The sequence below is a fragment of the Bombina bombina genome, chromosome 4 (genome assembly GCF_027579735.1).
Source record: "Bombina bombina isolate aBomBom1 chromosome 4, aBomBom1.pri, whole genome shotgun sequence".
Taxonomy (NCBI): Eukaryota; Metazoa; Chordata; class Amphibia; order Anura; family Bombinatoridae; genus Bombina; species Bombina bombina.
In genome coordinates, this window is record NC_069502.1 from 1022790834 (window position 1) to 1022809220 (window position 18387).

Genomic DNA, 18387 nt, shown 5'->3' on the forward strand with positions numbered 1-18387 from the left:
GTAATTTCATTATCAATTTTGCACATTTTTCCTGTCGCTTTTTATGTCTATTAAATAAAGTAGAAATGCATAATCAACAAATGTATAATATAAATGCAAAACCATAGTACTTACTCTGATTTGTAAATTAAATTTACTTCTTTTTCAGACAATTACATTTACTTTATTTCCTCCTCCCTGTATCACATGACAGTCATCAGCCAATTACAGACTCATATGTATTAACTGTGAACTCTTGTACATGCTCAGTAGTAAATGGTGCCTCAGAGAGTTTTCATATAAAAATACATTTTCACAATTTAATAATAGATTGAATTGATTAAGATTGTTAATTAAGATTACATAATTTATTTGAACAATAAAAGTTTGACTTTACTATCCCTTTAACTCTAACTTTATCAGTGCAGCAGCTCATATATACAGTATATGTATCTAACCACTATCTAACCACTATCTATCTATCTATCTATCTATCTATCTATCATCAATCTATCTATATATGTCCCTAAGTATAATTGAATAACAGTGCTTTGCTGTTGGTCTATATTACACTTATATCAAATATTATACATGCATGCTAAATAGGTGAAGCAAATTATAGGAACACTTTTGCAGCAGAGCAATCAAGGAAGCAGGTTATGGGAATATTGACCATTACTACTGATGGTTTCCATAACTCTACCACAAATGTAAATTACACACATATACATAAAATAATAAATATTGTATTATTTAATATGTGCTGAATTAAATACTACACATTCCTAAACAAACAATATCCCTACAGTGTAGCATGGTGGATGCAGCATCAGTTTGTGTGTGAAGCTTTTCTTCAGCAGTGCCTGAGAATTTTACGAGAACTGACGACTTGGCGGCACAAGGATTAAATAGCAACATCTCTATTTTTGCAGAGGATACAAAGTTGTGTAAGGTCATAAGGTCAGTGCAGGATGAACTTGCTTTGCAAGGTTATCTACAAAAATGAGAAGAATGGGCAGGTAAATGGAACATTAGATTTACTACTGGAAAATGAAATCTTCTACATTTTGGAAGTAAAAAAAGCAGGCAACATATTATTTAAATGGGACTAGACTTAGCAAAACAGAGGAGGAAAGGGATTTGGGAGTAGTAATAGATTACAAATTAAATGCAGGGCAGTGGCTTCTAAGGCTAATAAGATTACAAGAGGCATTGATGCAAGGGAGGAAAGCATTATTCTATCACTATATAAATCCCTGGTAAGACCTCACCTTAGTATGGAGTTCAGTTCTGGGGCCCGATCTCAAAAAAAGACGTAGAAAAAGTTCAGATAGGGGCCACAAAGCTAATAAGGGGAATGGATAATTTAAGCTATAAGGAGAGGTTAGCCAACCTGGGTCTGTTTTCTCAAGAAAAAAAGGTGCTTGAGAGGTGATATGATTACTTTATATAAATATATTCAAGGCCCATATACAGAGATGGCAGAAGCTCTGTTTATTCCAAGAAAATGTTTGTGACAAGAGGTCAATATTTAAGACTGGAGGAAAGAAGATTTCATTTCCTGCAACGTAACATTTTTTCACTGTAAGAGCAATCAAATTGTGGTGGAACTAATTACCTGAGGAGGTAGTAAATGCCAATAACTTAGATACATTTAAAAATGGTTTAGATACATTTCTGGCTAGAAACAGAATTCAGGCATATGATTGCTTGCGTTAAATGGATGACCTTTTTAATTGGATTTATTTAAGCTCACTGGAGCTTTTTTGTAAGTAGATTTCTATAGGTTAAACTTGATGGACTTCTGACTTTTTTGCAACCTCATCTACTATGTTACTATGTTAAAATACAGGGCTATTCTGTAGAAGAACCTTTTTCAGTCTGCTAAAAAGCTGAATCTTAAGCATTGGCCATGTAAAAATCCTGATCTCAGTCTTATTAAGAATCTATGGCACTAATGCAGTCCACAAGTACCACCTGGGGAAAATCTGCCAATAAGAATGGGCAAAAAGTACAACAAACGCAGGATATTTTTTTTCTTTTTCTTTTAAATATCTACTCAGAAATATGACATTTTGGCATTAAAATATATTCTTATAGCAGACGAGTTTGTAATAAAAATATAAACTATAGAAATATAGTTAGATAAATATAAGTTTGTATCATATGTAATCCAGAGAAAAATATGATAATTTTTAAGAGACTGCTTTCAAAACAAAACCTAATATCTGATTTCCACAGATATTAATGCAAAACCCACACTTCAGGGAAGATTTTTATAATGACAATTATAGCATGGGACAGAATTGCAAAACTGTGATTGTACCAGGAAAATAGGTACAGTTTGCAAGGTATGTCCCTGTTAAAATGTAAAAAAATGAAATTATTTTGAGTCTAAAAATATAACTATATTATAAATTAATAAAATGATTAAGTTATAAGATAGAGTCAGGTTTGTGCTACATAAATCTACTCTTAACAGATTTAAGAGTTACAGTAAAAGAATTAAACTCAAACTCCTCCTCAACAGCAAATTACACAGGATTCTTGTTTTCTATTCCCTTTGTGTAAAATGTGATTCACGGGCTATAACGATGTTAGTTTCAGGTAATGAGCGTAATTAGCATGGCCCCACAATGCTGTGTGCTATATAAAACACACAACACTTTGTACTGACTGAGTCTAAGAAACCAAAGGGAAACTATAATTAAAAGTGATGAGTCACAACTCACAAGTTATGAAGTTCTAGTAAAAAAAAATGTTCTTAACATCAAATATTTGCATGAAAGTGATCTCTGCAACTCACACCAGATGTTTTCAGTAATGCTTTATATTAGGCTAATGAATACATTTATAAGACAATATGGTTGAATTGTTTTGTTTATTATACAGCACAAATTATATATTAATTGCTTTAATAGCCTTACCAATTTCTACAATTAAAGAACTGCAATGTTCCTGCAATACAAGTCACAGCTAGGTTCCTTGCACTTTATGAAGGAAGTTTGTAATGCTAATTGGATTTTGATACTTATGCATTCAGCATACAGACATTCTGCACCAGATTTCCCATTTCCCTTTTTCTAATGCATGTAATATAGACATAGCATTGCATTCCCCCTTTCAATGAACTGAAAATAAATGTATATGGCTGCACTAAAGAAAAAACAATAGCAACACATGTTTTCAAAAGAAGAACTGCCAATTTATATATCTAATTTATGTCACTTAAAGGGACAGCACACCAATTTTCATATAATAGACACTACTATATGCACAAATACTGATTTAAAAAATCCAGTTTAAAACCTTTTAAAAAATTACTTAGAAGCTCCCAGTTTAGCACTGTTGATGAGGTTGACTGAGACACCCAGTGAAAGGGGCTGGAAAATAATACCAGCAGAAACTCCCCATCCTTCTCTGCATATGAAAAGACAGATTACATAAACAAGAGCCACACAGTTCCCATAGAATGCAATATAAAGGCACTTTTCTGTGCCATTTTTAAGCCACACCCACCAAGTTTAACCCCTTAAAACTGCCAAGTGCAGTTGTTTTTTATTAAAAAATAATGCTACATTTTTTTAAATAAATAAACTATAATACCCTCTATATTAAGGGCATTTATGGCACATTTAGAAAATTACAAAGAGATCTTATCTCTGGGTAATCTTCTGAGCAATAATTGCTACTGTGAGCTCACAATAGCAATAACCAGCCCCTTGTTATTAATTTGCCTGTTTGTGGGGGCGTGCTAAATTAGCACATAGATAGGTCAGGGCTAATTCATGCTGTAAAGGTTGTGAAATTATTCAGGGAGGACCTGATTAATAGTTATTGTTAATTAGGCTAGTGCATTCATTTTGTTACAAATGTGAATATCCAAACGAATGCACCAACTAATTTAAAGAAAACAAAAATATTGTCAGTATTCATTTATTTCCTTTAACCCCTTAGTGACCAGACCACTTTTCAGCGCTGCAGAATCTGTTGGCACTCTACAAATACCTGATAATAATAATAATAATAATAATTTGTTGACCATCTGGGACCAAGGCTATTTTTGCATTTCTGCGATGTTTGTGTTTAACTGTAATTTTCCTCTTACTCATTTACTGTACCCACTATACCGTTTTTCTCGCCATTAAATTAACTTTCTAAAGATTTTCATCATATCTTATAATTTACTATAAAAAAAATTATAAAATATGAGGAAAAAATGAAAAAAAAAACCCACACTTTTTCTAACTTTGAGCCCCCAAATCTCTTACACATCTACAACCACCATAAAATACCAATTCTAAACAGTTTCTAAATTTTGTCTTGAGTTTAGAAATACCCAATGTTTACATGTGCTTTGCTTTTTTTTTGCAAGTTATAGGGCAATAAGTACAAGTAGCACTTTGCTATTTCAAAACCATGTTTTTTCAAAACTGGCGATAGTTACATTGTAACACCAATATCTGTCAGGAATCCCTGAATAACCCTTCAAATGTATATATTTTTTAAAAGAAGACAACCTAAGGTAATAAACTTGGGGTATTTTGACTTTTTTCATGCAACCATTTTACCACCAATCTATGCCAAAGTTTGGGGGAAAAAAAATAATAATTAGATTTTTTGAAAAATAGCAATTTAAGAATACATTTACTGATAATGTTAAGGGTTACTGCCAAATAACACCCTAATATGTCTTCAGCAGCATCTCCTGGGTACAGTGATACCACCCATGTATAGGTGTGTCGGGTTCTCTGGGGGCTAAAAGCCCTTATTTTTAGAGAGCGCATTCCAGTTTTTCAACTTGGAATTTTCACATCGGTCATCATGCACCCATGTCCTATTTGGGACATTTCTGAAGCTGGCCATTGGAATTTACCCCCATCAAACCATATATTTTTGAAAATTAGACACCCTAGGGTATTTCAAATGCTGGTATTTTAACACTTTCCATGCACTAATTCAAGCACCAGTCTTTGTCAAACTTTTGGGTAGTCATTTTTTTGTGTTATTTTTCACACACATTGTATTTTAGGCATGGATTCTCAGTTCCTGTTATGTGTTACTGCCAAAAAACACCTCAATATGCATTCAACAACATCTCCTAAGTACAGTGATACCACCCATGTATAGGTGTGTTGGGTTCTCTGGGGGCTAAAAGGCTTTATTTTTAGGTAGCGCATTCCAGTTTTTCAACTTGGAATTTTCACATCGGTCATCATGCACCCATGTCCTATTTGGGACATTTCTGAAGCTGGCCAATGGAATTTACCCCCATCAAACCATATATTTTTGAAACGTAGACACCCTAGGGTATTTCAAATGCTGGTATTTTAACACTTTCCATGCACTAATTTAACCACCAGTCTTTGTCAAACTTTTGGGTAGTCATTTTTTTGTGTTATTTTTTCACACACATTGTACTTTAGGCATGGATTTTCAGTTCCTGTTATGTGTTACTGCCAAAAAACACCTCAATATGTGTTCAACAACATCTCCTGAGTTGGGTTCTCTGGGGGCTAAAAGGCCTTATTTTTAGGAAGCCCATTCCATTTTTTCAACTCAGAATTTTCACATCGGTCATCATGCACCCATGTCCTATTTGGGACATTTCTGAAGCTGGCCAATGGAATTTACCCCCATCAAACCATATATTTTTGAAAAGTAGACACCCTAGGGTATTTCAAATGCTGGTATTTTAACACTTTCCATGCACTAATTTAACCACCAGTCTTTGTCAAACTTTTGGGTAGTCATTTTTTGTGTTATTTTTCACACACATTGTACTTTAGGCATGGATTTTCAGTTCTTGTTATGTGTTACGGCCACAAAATACCTCAATATGTATTCAACTACATCTCCTGAGTACAGTGATACCACCCATGTATAGGTGTGTCGGGTTCTCTGGGGGCTAAAAGGCCTTATTTTTAGGTAGCGCATTCCAGTTTTTCAACTTGGAATTTTCACATCGGTCATCATGCACCCATGTCCTATTTGGGACATTTCTGAAGCTGGCTAATGGAATTTACCCCCATCAAACCATATATTTTTGAAAAGTAGACACCCTAGGGTATTTCAAATGCTGGTATTTTAACACTTTCCATGCACTAATTCAACCACTAGTCTTTGTCAAACTTTTGGGTAATCATTTTTTGTGTTATATTTCACACACATTGTACTTTAGGCATGGATTTTCAGTTCTTGTTATGTGTTACTGCAACAAAATACCTCAATATGTATTCAACAACATCTCCTGAGTACAGTGATACCACCCATGTATAGGTGTGTTGGGTTCTCTGGGGGCTAAAAGGCCTTATTTTTAGGTAGCGCATTCCAGTTTTTCAACTTGGAATTTTCACATCGGTCATCATGCACCCATGTCCTATTTGGGACATTTCTGAAGCTGGCCAATGGAATTTACCCTCATCAAACCATATATTTTTGAAAAGTAGACACCCTAGGGTATTTCAAATGCTGGTATTTAACACTTTCCATGCACTAATTCAACCACTAGTCTTTGTCAAACTGTTGGGTAGTCATTTTTTTGTGTTATTTTTCACACACATTGTACTTTAGGCATGGATTTTCAGTTCCTGTTATGTGTTACTGCCAAAAAAACACCTCCATATGTATTCAACAACATCTCCTGAGTACAGCGAAACGCGTTAGATAGGAGCTTACCAAGTGTCTGATGATAAGCCTGCTCCTGAATAAAACTTGATTTCATCTACTTCAAGCCTCAGCATTCCTTTTTCCTCATTCGCATGTATAGGTGTGTCGGGTTCTCTGGGGGCTAAAAGGCCTTATTTTTAGGAAGCCCATTCCATTTTTTCAACTTGGAATTTTCACATCGGTCATCATGCACCCATGTCCCATTTGGGACATTTCTGAAGCTGGCTAATGGAATTTACCCCCATCAAACCATATATTTTTGAAAAGTAGACATCCTAGAGTATTTCAAATGCAGGTATTTTAACACTTTCCATGCACTAATTCAACCACTAGTCTTTGTCAAACTATTGGGCAATCATTTTTTTGTGTTATTTTTCACATACATTGTACTTTAGACATGGATTCACAGCTCCTGTTATGTGTTACTACCAAAGAAGACACCAATATGCGGTCACCAACATCTCCTGAGTTCAGTGATACCACCTATGCATAGGTTTGGTGGCTTGTTTGGGGGGTGCAATGCCAAATGTCGGACATGCGTTTGTGATTTTTTTTCACATTTAACATATTTTCTTTGCCTATTATCTTTTTGGGGGGTCTTTTAACAAACCCCAGTTTATTTGTTTTCCATGAATGTGCATATATTTGAAAAGTTGACACCCCAAGGTATTATATATGAAACGCGTTAGATAGGAGCTTACCAAGTGTCTGATGATAAGCCTGCTCCTGAATAAAACTTGATTTCATCTACTTCAAGCCTCAGCATTCCTTTTTCCTCATTCGCATGTATAGGTGTGTCGGGTTCTCTGGGGGCTAAAAGGCCTTATTTTTAGGAAGCCCATTCCATTTTTTCAACTTGGAATTTTCACATCGGTCATCATGCACCCATGTCCTATTTGGGACATTTCTGAAGCTGGCTAATGGAATTTACCCCCATCAAACCATATATTTTTGAAAAGTAGACATCCTAGAGTATTTCAAATGCAGGTATTTTAACACTTTCCATGCACTAATTCAACCACTAGTCTTTGTCAAACTATTGGGCAATCATTTTTTTGTGTTATTTTTCACATACATTGTACTTTAGACATGGATTCACAGCTCCTGTTATGTGTTACTACCAAAGAAGACACCAATATGCGGTCACCAACATCTCCTGAGTTCAGTGATACCACCTATGCATAGGTTTGGTGGCTTGTTTGGGGGGTGCAATGCCAAATGTCGGACATGCGTTTGTGATTTTTTTTCACATTTAACATATTTTCTTTGCCTATTATCTTTTTGGGGGGGTCTTTTAACAAACCCCAGTTTATTTGTTTTCCATGAATGTTCATATATTTGAAAAGTTGACACCCCAAGGTATTATATATGGAGTGCTTTGATGACTTTGATGCAACCGTTTAAGCCCAAAAAATTGGAGAAAGTGTATGGTGGTAATTTTTCAATTTTCATTTTTACAGACACATTGCTTTTTGACTATGATTTAGGAGAGACTGTTGTAAGTTATTGCAAAAGAATACTTCAGGTTGTTTTCTGCAAGGCACCCTGAGTACACCTATGCCCCCCATGCATAGGTTTGCCAGGATTTTGGGAAGGTTATGTTACAATTTTATGACTTGTGATTTTAGTTATTAAGAATTAGAGTATTTCTTCAGATAGGCCTATCTTTAGTTTGGGGCCTATCGCATACCCCACTTTTATTTATTGCCATGAAAGTGTATATTTTTGAAATGTTGACACCCCAAGGTATTGTATATGGTGTGCTTTGATGCCTTTGAAGCAACCGTTTTAGCCCAAAAAATTGGAGAAAGTGTATGGTGGTTATTTTTCAATTTAAATTTTTAGACACATTTATTAAAAATTAGAGTATTTCTTCAGATAGGCCTATCTTTAGTTTGGGGCCTATCGCATACCCCACTTTTATTTATTGCCATGAAAGTGTATATTTTTGAAATGTTGACACCCCAAGGTATTGTATATGGTGTGCTTTGATGCCTTTGAAGCAACCGTTTTAGCCCAAAAAATTGGAGAAAGTGTATGGTGGTTATTTTTCAATTTAAATTTTTAGACACATTGCTTTTTTACTATGATTTAGGAGAGACTGTTGTAAGTTATTACAAAAAACATACTTCAGGTTGTTTTTTGCAAAGCACCCTGAGAACACCTATGTCCCCCATGCATAGGTTTGACAGGGGTTTTGGTTAAAAAAAAAAACAGGCCCAATTTTAGAAAAAAATAAAGTAGTGAAATGTAAAAATCTGGCACAGTAAAAGTAAAAAAAACAAAAAACATCTAACAGTAAACATAAGCAAAAAAAAAAAAAAAAAAATATATATATATATATATATAAAACAGCAAATGTATTTATTTTTTTAAAAATTAACCATTGTATGGTACCGCTTGAAGCAGTCCCCAATGCAGAGTGCAGGCTGTCCAGGGCAATCAGGACAGTGATATATGGTGTCCCTTCTCTTCCCCCTCTTGGTACAGACTCTGCATTTTTTTTTGTGGTTTCTGCATTGCGGCAGTAGGGGGATTTTAAAAATAAAATGGGTAGCCCCAACTCTGCTCTCTCATATCACCGCCCAGAGATCCCCATAAAAATCTGAAACTGAAACTGTAAAAAAGTTTTTTTTAACTCTGGGGTTTGCTTTTTTGAACAACAAAAAAGCGTTGTGTGGTTGCAATCTGCATTAGGAAAATTGCAACCTTTTTGTACCAGGCCCTTGTCTTCCGCATAATTAGGTAGGGCTGCAGCAGCTGATCAGCCAGATCAACCCCACCCATATGCAAGTTATAAGACTTGATGCACACTGGCTTCCTTATGATCTCATCTCTGCCACATACAGAAACCGCCACCGTCCTCTCTGTGTGGATGGTGGTAAGAAGGTATACATCCTTCTTGTCTCTGTACTTAAGTGCCAACAGCTCCTCTTGGCACAGAGCTGAGGTCTCCCCCCTTCGTAGCCGGGTGCGTAAAAGTTGTCCTGGGAAACCTGCGCGGTTCTTTTTAATTGTACCGCAAGCTATTGTATCAAAGCAATACAGTAGCTTGAACAAAAGGACACTTGTATAATAATTGTCTAAGTACAAGTGATACCCTTTGTTCATTAGGGGTAATATCAGGTCCCAGACAATCTTGCCAGTGGTTCCCATATGTTCTGGGCAACCTGGAGGGTCAAGGTGGCTATCCTTTCCCTCATACACCCGGAAGGCTTGAGTATACCCAGTCTCGCTTTCACAGAGCTTATACACCTTTACCCCATATCTCGAGTGCTTGGAAGGAATATACTGCTTGAATCCCAGCCTTCCCTTATACTTCATTAGGGATTCATCAACGCATATATTCCTTCCAGGTGTATAAGCCTCTGCAAACCTGGCAGAAAAGTGGGTTATCAGGGGGCGGATTTTATACAGCCTGTCAAATTGGGGATGCTCCCTAGGGGGGCACAGGCTGTTGTCGCTGAAGTGCATGAAATGCAGAATCATTTCATACCTCTTCCTCGACATAGTCTGGGAGAAAATGGGGGTAGAGCAGATGGGGCTACTACTCCAGTAGGAGCGAATGGAGGGGTTCTTTATGATGCCCATCAGCATAGTCAATGCCCAAAATTTTTGGAATTCTGGCACATTGATGGGGGCCCATTGCTGCTTTGCCAAATATGTTCCAGGCTTTGCAGCACGGAACTGATGGGCATATAAATTAGTTTGGGCGACAATGTTCCCCAATACATTATCAACCAGAAACACTTCCAGAAACTGCTGGGGGCTAAAACCTGCCACATCTATATTTATGCCAGCATTTGCTGTGAAGGGTGGGATATCTGGCCTCTGGAGATGAGGCGTTACCCACTCTTCAGCAGCAATGGCAGCAAGATGCCTCCTTCTGGCAGGGGGGGGCTGGTAGGGGGGATAGCAGGGGGGCTAGCAGCCACAGATACATCACTATCAGTTGAGACTGCATCTAGTGATGTATATGACCATATGGCAGGGTAAAAATTGGGGTCTGAGTCAGACATAGAGGCATCTGACTCTGACGCAAGGATGGCATACGCTTCCTCAGCACTATATATTTTCTGTGACATTTTTGTATCTGTCACAGAAAAAAAATACTAAAAAAATTTAAATTAAATTAATTAACTAAATTAATTAACTAAATTAACTAGCAAAAAAGTACAGCTATGCTACTGCCAGTGATTTATAGCGATCACTGGAAAGTTAGGGGTTAATGGCTCTGAAAATTAAATTATATTAACTAAATGGTTCTGAAAAGAGCCTTTGGATTTTTAAAAAATTACAACAACAAAATTAACCCCTAAAAAATGCACAGACAGCAAAAAAGTACAGCTATGCTACTGCCAGTGATTTATAGCGATCACTGGCAAGCTAGGGGTTAATGGCTCAGAAAATTAAATTAAATTAACTAAATGGTTCTGAAAAGAGCCTTTGGATTTTTAAAAAATTACAACAACAAAATTAAACCCTAAAAAAATGCACAGACAGCAAAAAAGTACAGCTATGCTACTGCCAGTGATTTATAGTGATCACTGGCAAGCTAGGGGTTAATGACTCTAGAAATTAAATTAAATTAGCTAAATGGCTCTGAAAAGAGCCTTTGGGTTTTTAAAAAAAATACAACAAAAAAAATTAACCCCTAAAAAAATGCACAGACAGCAAAAAAAAGTGCAGCTTTGCTACTGCCAGTGATTTATAGTGATCACTGGCAAGCTAGGGGTTAATGGCTCTGAAAAGAGCCTTTGGATCTATATTTTTTTAACAAATAAAATAAATAAATCTCTCTCTGCTAAAAACAGGTCTCTCTCTCTCTCCAACAAAATCGCAAGTGAGGAGAGGGAGGGAGATCCACACTGATCAGTGTCAATATTTACAAATATTGACATGATCAGACAAATGGGGTATTTTATTATTATTATTTTTTTTGGTGTGGGAGGCTCAGATTGGGTGACCCTAGCTTGCCCCTATGATGAGGCAGGCTAGGCACACCCCCAGAGGCCACATGATGCACTGGGCATCGTCATCTTGGATGCCTAGTGAAGGGGGAGGGGGGGGGGCTATTTAGGGCTTTTTTTTTATTTCATCCGGTTTTTTTTTAACTTTTTTTTTTTATAATTTTATAACTAACTAAGTGCCTCGACCCGCCGAGGCACATAGCGCACAAGCAGAGCATCGGAAGCGTGTCCAATCGCTTCCGATGCTCTGAAACACTGCCGGGCTCCATGTGGAGCAAAACCAGAAGTGATCACTCGTGTGGGAGTGATCAATCCGGTCCCGGCACTCGGCAACCGTATTTCAGCATGCCTAGACATCGAGGCATCCCTGCAATACTGTTAGAGCAGCTGGAAGCGATTTCGATCACTTCCAGTGCTCTGTTTAACCGACAACGTATGCCATACGTCCTCGGTTGTTAAGTGCTTTTTTTTTGAGGACGTATGGCATACGTTGTCGGCCATTAAGGGGTTAAAGTGTTGGCTCGTATTTCACTTTAAATGAGCTTTACGGGTTAAGTACTTACCTTTGAACTGCTGGAGAGCCGCTCCTCTCCTGGCCCTTCCTTCCAGGCTGCACTAATAGAAATCTTAGCACAGTGGATCACAGAGCATTCCTTAAAGGAGATAGACCTTTAGCACAGTCTCTGGGATCCACTGTGCTAAGCCTCCTATTAGCATGGCCTGGGGCTCTGTGAAGAAGGTTCGGGATTAGCGCAGCTTTCCAGCATGCTAGAATTAAGTATAAGTCTACAGGTTAACTTTTTCACCTGTACCAAAAAAACATTTATATTAATTTAATAAATAGGAATGTAAATGTTCCCCTAACATCCAGTATTCATTTAGATTTAAATTAAAATGAATACCGAATAGTGCAGCAGATGAATATTCAGAAAACAAATGTCTCTGAATATTTGTTCCATAAAATGTGTCCAAAACAAATTGTTTGCTTCTGGATATATCTATTGTTAATTATATATCTCATCTCTGAGACATTCTCACAGGTAATAATATTATAAATCATGGAGACCCTCCTTTGGAAAAGACACAATTCATCAGTATTTTGCCCCCCCCCCCCCATATAATGCTTAATTGCTTATATAGGCATTACATTTTTAATTTCTGTTTAAAGACAAAAATCACCCCGCTTTTGTAATCTAAAAATATATATACTTTCCATAAATGTGAAAATATGTTTATAAAAAAATTAAATAGCTTTGATGCAATACATTTCTAAGGAGTGCGTTGCAACTTAGGATTTAACACCTTGCTCTAAATGGTCGTAGTACTTTGCCCAGCGCACTGTGTTGATGTAATACCTATGTCTAACACTTTGGCACAAGTTGCGGCCCCACTGTCAACTTTGACAACAGGAGCCGCAACTGAGGAGCAGAGGGCATCTGCCCTCATATGCTATGGGACCAGTGATCGTGCTTCGTTATCCATATGAAGTCAGATCTGATAAGGCAATGTCACTACCTGTATTGGATACTGTCATGGGTGGAGGGCTGGGATCGGAGTGGACAGGAGGTGACCAAGGCAGATGGGTGGTGACCATAGGTGGTGGGAGGGACGGGGTGAGGTTCCTGATGCTTCAGAAAAAGTTAATTATTTTTTTTATATGATCCTATTTGGCAGCCAAATAGTGGCATGAAATATAAGAAAATAGGCCTGGATTCATACTTTGGATTGACTACTTTTTAAAAAAAATAAAATAAAATAAAAAAAAAAAAAAATATATATATATATATATATATATATATATATATGAGTGTGTGTGTAGATATATATATATATATATATATAGTTATCATAGGTAAGTAAAAAACTTAATGAAATTCATTTTCCTCATACATTCATCTTAAATTTCAGTTCCCCCTTTTTTTTGCTACTATTTGTCAGCCACACTTCTATTCTGAGTGTGTGTACATATATAGGAATACATCTGTTGTCTCTACATTGCACTGACATATATTTGTTTATTTCTTTAGTGCATTCTTATGAAGTGTTATTAATCTATTAACTTACTTTTTTGCAGCCTATGAAATATTTTTGCGTTCACATATTTATTTATTCTTTCTTTTTAAATTTTTTACTTCTTTCTCTTTTTGTAAGTTCATCAAGCTTACGATGTTAATTTCTTTGTTAAATTTTGTCACAGTTCTGGGCATTCATTCACACAAACGTACTTTCAATGTCCCTTTAAGTTCAGGTGTTGTAGTGTTGTAATTACTAAGCAGCCAATCAATTGTTTGTAAGGTGTATTTAAGCTCACATTATACTGATGCTATTCACGTCTATGAATAAGGCCTGACGGCCAAAACGCGCAAAACAGCTTGCTCTCTGCTGCAATTACGCTTTTTTACTTCATGTTTTTTCAATAAAGAATCTTTTTGATTTTTAATCTGTGCTCTGAATGACTCGTTGGATTTCTTTTGTTATTGGATATATATATATATATATATATATATATATATATATATATATATATAGTTATCATAGGTAAGTAAAAAAAAAAAACTAAATTAAAAAACAAAGACTCTATTTCTGTTTAAACAGAGTAATAGCAGAAATGCTAAAAAAAAAATATCTCCAGGCAAGTTTTTCCCTTTAATTCCCGGTGGAAAAGGGGTTAAAGGGATTTGAACTATGAATCTTTTCTTTAGAAACCAAGTACCCTAGAATTTGAAAACTACTTGAGCTCTGTATATAAATACAACTAAATAAAAAAAAAAGGATATTCAATCTGAAAAAAATATATTTAAAAAGAGATTGCTTTTTTTCAAATACAATGATTTGTAAGCAAATCTTTATTGCTTATGTTTACATAGAAGTAATATTTTTTTTTGCAAGAAAAGTGAAACAACTTGAAGATTATACTATTTTTATCTATCAAAATGAAATCAATGGTCAATATCATTTTAGGCACATTCAGGAACTTTTCTGTCAAAATAATAATAAAAATAATAATTTCCCATATACTTAACATTTTTGTGTTTTGAAAATCTGCATCTTTATCACTGAAATTTCCAGACTGAAATTTAAACTTTTGTAGTGATTTCTATTAACTACTTAAATACTATATTCAAATTAATTTATCTAAACTAAAGTGAAGGGCATTTTAAGAAAAAAAAAAAAACAGTTTTGATTTTATGATACTGAAAATTCTTAAATATAAAATAAAAATGAATCAAAAAAAAAAAATGGCTGACAGAGAAATCAAACTGTCAAATCTTCTAACAATAGGAATTTCTTTCCTTGTAAATGTATATTTCCCCCTTTCCTTCATTTCAGTACTGAAATTATTTATCAAGGCTTTGCTGCATATAAAAGAGGCAGGAAATATTCTCTGATGCACAGGAGGAAGTCACTGTGTATAAGACAATCATATTTCTGTTATCTAGACCCTTGTGATTGAAGTGATCATCACAATATGTGCTCAGAGCAACACAGGGCTTTCTTGTAGTCTCCTAATCCTAGGTTCAGCAGTGCAACACGCTGCTTTAGTAATCACAGAGCAGTCCTTTGTGCCTCTATTCAAAATGCTGACATAAATCTATTAAACTGAGCACTTGATACTGCTTGAATAGATACCGCATGGTAAAATAAGGAAATTCATTTCCAGAAACAGCAAAGAGACAGATAATTTTTAACATATGTCTCTGCATACCATCGAGAAAACTTGTTCGGCCTGAAATTTTTACATTGGTTTAGTCTTTTCAGAAATTCATAAATAGTTGTACATATTTTTTTTCTTTTTTAAATTCATTTTTTTATATAGAGACAAACATGTTGTTCATATTATGAATATAAAATTTACACAACCACAGCAGCCAGCACGCTATTAGACAGATGCTACACCAAACCATAAGTAAATACGCTATTTGTAATTCAATCTTAAACCAGCAGGTGGAGCAGAAGCATTTTCTAAAGATGGTATTGTTATATTTTTTTAAACGCCTGTTATATAGTTTAATAGATTTTAGCTATTTCCCTTTTTAACAATGTACTGTAAATACTTTGACTGAATAGTCTGTTTTTGCAAGTTTTTGATAAGCAATTTGTATATTAAATATATTTAAACTATTATATTCTACATTTCTTTTGCAATTGAAAGCTTACATTGTATAACAAAAAGAGGTTTGTGCAGCTAAATTAATTGTATTTTAATAATTGTATGCATCCAACATATCAAAAGCAATTTGCATCAGATATCTGTGCTCTTGTTATTTTTCATTTTTATGAACTTATTTATTTCCACCACTAACCATTTTGCTATAATAGTAATATTGACTTTTTCATCCTAATCCGTTTGAAAGGAAAAGCTATAAAAAGCTGAACTTTCATAAACAATAAACCACTAAAAATGCAAAATATGCAAATGATAGCTTTTACTTAAAGTAAAAATTCTAAATAAATGAAAACAGAAACTACTACACATGTCTCTATAACCACTTTACTTTACAACATAGATTTGAAATCAATAACTAAATAAATGGAAATTAAATTAGATTTACTGTATTTTCCATATCTTGTTTCATTCCCTAAGCAGGAGTCACCCCTTTAAAAAGGGGCCAGACAGAATATCAAAGCCTCAATCACACCTTTTAAGAGAGTTAAAGGGACACTGAACCCAAAATTTTTCTTTCGTGATTCAAATAGAACATGCAATTTTAAGCAACTTTTTAATTTACTCCTATTATCAATTTTTCTTTGTTCTCCTGCTATCTTTATTTGAAAAAGAAGGCATCTAAGCTTTTTTTTTTTTTTTTTTTTTTTTTTTTTTTTTTTTTTTTGGTTCAGTACTCTGGACAGCATTTTTTTTTATTGGTGGATGAATTTATCCACCAATCAGCAAGGACAACCCAGGTTGTTCACCAAAAATGGGCCGGCATCTAAACTTACATTCTTGCATTTCAAATAAAGATACCAAGAGAATAAAGAAAATGTGATAATAGGAGTAAATTAGAAAGTTGCTTAAAATTTCATGCTCTATCTGAATCACTAAAGAAAAAAAAATTGGGTTCAGTGTCCCTTTAAGACAACTATTTCCTTTCCTGACATGTAACAATTTTAAAGAGTGGTAAAAAAAGAAAGGACATTTTTTTTTAAGTTGAGAACTGAGTCAATATATAGAAACTTTAGTTTATGGTTCTCTTGGTTGATCCTAGTAGAATTCACAAATAAAGATTCACCAATCATTCATATACTTTGTTTGCAAACTAAACACAGAACACATATGTTTTCTTCTTATATAGAAACACAGACATCAAAGCAAATGCATCAGAAATATGTGAAAACTCTATACCACTGATTCAGCTGACTAAAAAGTATATACCATCCATGTAAAATCAGCGAGCACTCAGAATACTTAAAGTCGGCTTAACTGTCTTCCTCCAATGATAGGTTTAGATAATTCAGGTAACAATCTGTTTTTGTTTACATATAACCACTACATTTTTCCAGTCTGCCTCGCTTCCTAATTTTCTTTTGCACAGAGAAAAACATGCTAATTAGAAAATAATTGCAGAGAGGTGCCTTAAAGGGCCATGAAACCCACATTTTTTCTTTCATGATTTAGAAAGACAATGTAATTTTAAACATCTTTCTAATTTACTTATATTATCTAATTTGTTTTATTCTCTTGATATTCTTTGCTGAAAAGCATATCTAGATATGCTCAGTAGCTGCTGATTGGTTGCTGCACATAGAAGCCTCGTGTGATTGGCTCACCATGTGCATTGCTTTTTCTTCAACTAAGGATATCTAAAAAATGAAGCAAAATAAATAATAGAAGTAAATTGTAATGTTGTTTAAATTTCTAGTCTCTATCTGAATCATGAAAGAAAGATTTTGGGTTTAGTGGCCCTTTAAGACACAGGGAACTTAAAATCACCTTCATTGATTGGCTGGGGAATTACTTTGTTCTGATGGAAAACAAAGCCTGCCATTAATGCTCAAAGGTAGAAGTCATGGCTTAAGAAAATATAGAACTCCAATTGATGAACCAAAGACAGATCTACAGCTTTTTGAAAGAGACTACTGGTCCCTTCCAGCTTTAGTAATGACTTGCCATGTTATGAACTGTGAGACCACTGAAACTTAGCGTTTAATTAATTAATCATGTAAAAACTCCATATGAATGCATGCAGACCAGGCGGAGAAGCTTTCAAACCAAAAAAGAGCCTAAGAAGTGGATCTTCTACCTTATAATAAAGCTGTGATATACAGTATGTAAATTAAGTGACAGTGGAAAGATAATAGGCATGTTTATCAAAACTGGAGACTAGGGATACTTTGACCAGCATGGGAGAAATACCACTAATTCTATTCTGCTATGTAAAATCTCTAAAATCTCTTAAAGAACAACAAAGACTAGAGGAAAATTAATTAAATACATAAGCTACCTAAAAATACTGCAGTATGGTGAAGGTGTCTATGCATACTCTTCCAGGAACAGAAATTGACCAACCTCTCTAGTTGACAGATACTATAAGATCTATAACTGACCTTCATTAATACTGCACCAGGAGATAAAAAAACATTTGTTTACATTTTGGATGATTTATTTGACAAAAGCTTTGTCCATGAGATAATCTTATGTGATGCCTATTTGAAGTATTTCCCCTCAGTTAAAAATCCATATAGATTCTTCATCAATACAGATTTGCCTGTTGTCCAACTGCTTTAGATAAAGCGATTCTTCAAAGTTGTTTCCCATCAGTGGTGAAGA

General features: G+C 35.0%; 1 protein-coding gene across 1 annotated transcript in view; it reads right to left on the reverse strand.

Annotated features, from left to right (window-relative positions):
• Positions 1–18387, reverse strand: part of LOC128657721 (ADP-ribose glycohydrolase MACROD2) — a 1711614-nt gene that overhangs the window by 364773 nt on the left and 1328454 nt on the right. The window lies entirely within an intron of this gene.